Source organism: Myotis lucifugus, unplaced genomic scaffold, assembly GCF_000147115.1.
Source record: "Myotis lucifugus unplaced genomic scaffold, Myoluc2.0 scaffold_63, whole genome shotgun sequence".
NCBI classification, from domain to species: domain Eukaryota; kingdom Metazoa; phylum Chordata; class Mammalia; order Chiroptera; family Vespertilionidae; genus Myotis; species Myotis lucifugus.
Genome location: NW_005871111.1, coordinates 6,082,293 through 6,084,359, shown reverse-complemented (window position 1 = coordinate 6,084,359; position 2,067 = coordinate 6,082,293). Strand labels below are relative to the sequence as shown.

The following is a 2,067-nucleotide window of genomic DNA, read 5'->3' as shown; positions in this document are numbered from 1 at the left end:
GATAATGAGAAAATGAAATAAAAGACATACAAAACCCAAGGCCATATTTTTAGTTATTAAAGTCAACAGGCAGAAAATTACTCAGTCAAATTGCTATAAAAGTTTCTATTTGCTCATCTTCAACTCCTATGCTCATCCTATTACAGACAGGTAACAGGTCCCAGACTGTCCCTGTTCTATGGACCAGTGGACTTTGAATAGCACTGGATTAGAAAACCTTCAGTAAGCCACTTAAGTTTTTGATGTATCCGTTTTTAGGTTTTTGCAAGAGATGAATGAGCTTATGCACTGATGAAACTATAAAGTGCCTCATAAATGGAAATTACTGGTAGGACTGTAGGAGTAGATTCTGTAATCTGTGGCCAAAATTCTGTATCTATACCCTGGATAGAAACTCCAGGGTATGATAGTATGAGTCCCTGTTGGCATCACACTGTTCTGTAGAGGTATATGCTTGGAAGTGTCAGTGTCTGTAAATCAGTCAAGCATTTTCTACCACTGTACGAAGCAGGAAATAAAGGGCTCCCCTGGTAGGCTGTGGCTTGCACCCCCACAACTACTGCCATCCACAGGTGGCTACAGCCATACTCCTGGGGCAAGGCATCCAAACAGAAACTTCCTCTACCTGCAGCATCCCCTCTGCAGCCTGGTCAAGAGATTTTACCAGAATGATATGTGAGTAATGGTCAGAAAGAAAGAGTGAAGATAATGTCCTTACTATAGTAGGCCTCACTTCCCTTCAGTGGGTGCAACTCAACTCACAGCCATCCCTCACCAATGCTCTAAGACGCCATTTCAAGTATGGACTCTGCCCACACTGGTTCTAAGTGACCTACTTTGGCCTCACCTTCTCTTTTACCTCCACCCTGTCAAACGAGAAAGCAGATATTTAGGTATATATGGGGAGTTGTCTGAGTAATAAGATTTCTGAACATCTGTCTTTTTTACTTTTTCTGGACACCCCATCTGATTCATCTTGGTTTCTCCCCATTATCTTTAAGGCAATGTGTGGCCCGTAGCAGGTGCTCAATGAATGTTCACTGAATGACTCTATGTACCAATCATCTGAAGTCTGTGAAAACAGAAGTGGCTCTTCAAACTACGGACCCTGAATCCATCCAGAAGAAAACCCAGCCAAATGCAATGAATCCATTACACAGAACTCTGCCAGGTGCTGGGCATTAGGAAACACACATTTCATGGGGGAGAGATGGAGGTGAAGCTCATAATGGGTGCATGTACTGCAAATACAACAATCCACAGTTGCATCTCCACTTTCTGGGAAACGAAATCTCTCCGTGGCCCCGGGGCCCTTTAAATTTTACTGTGACTGTTTTCTTAAGAAATTCCTGGAGCGGAGCCTAACTTTGGTGTAGGGGGTTGGCAGCGCGCATATTGGTGGCCCAGGGGACTGTTGGCATCGGGGTTGGCGAGGAGTTCGCACGCGAAAGAAACTCCGGAGAAGTCAGAGCAGCCCCCTGGAAGGCAGCGAAGTGGGGGGCCCCGAGAGTCCTTGAACTCCGGGGCTTCCGTGAATTCGGGAAAGGACAAAGGAGAACGGCCAAAGCGGCCAGATGTTGGCGGAGTTTCACAGCTCCCGACCTACCCCCTCTGCCCGCCGGGACGCGACAGGGGTCGGAGTCCGAACCGGGAACGATCAGGGCGTCTGGGGCAGAGGGAGGGCTCGGGCCGCAGGAAGGAGTCCTGGCCGCCACCGCCCCGCCCGTCGGGCTGTCCGCCCCGCCTACCCCGAGCGAGGCGGGGCCAGGGCGGGAGAAGAAGACGGAGGAGGAGGAGAGGTCGGAGCCGTCTCCAGGAGCCCTTAGAGACCGAGTCCCGGCGGCGGCGGCGGCGGGGCAGCCACCGGCAGACGAGGGAGCACCCGGAGGTGGACGCAGGTGGTGAGTAGGGCGCCCGCGGGGACAGGGGCGCAGCGCGGGGCGTCGGCTGGCCAGCTCGGGGGCCGCCTCCGAGTTCCCGGTGCTGGGAAGCGAGATGGAGGGAGGGGACGGAGGAAGGGAGGAAGGAGGGAAGAGTGTCCCGGAGGGCGGGGACTGGTCGGGGCCC

The 2,067-nt window shown here is 52.4% G+C and overlaps 1 protein-coding gene across 4 annotated transcripts in view; it reads left to right on the top strand.

Annotated features, from left to right (window-relative positions):
• Nucleotides 1-1,750: 1,750 nt before the first annotated feature.
• GNG12 (G protein subunit gamma 12) overlaps nt 1,751-2,067 on the top strand; it is a 117,237-nt gene continuing 116,920 nt past the window's right edge. For 2 of the 4 annotated variants that reach the window (XM_014456779.2, XM_006089821.3), the window contains exon 1: nt 1,751-1,901. The gene's annotated coding sequence lies outside the window, so the exon portion shown is untranslated. The remainder of the gene's footprint in view (nt 1,902-2,067) is intronic. The other 2 variants (XM_023754692.1, XM_023754694.1) reach the window with 2 other exon arrangements.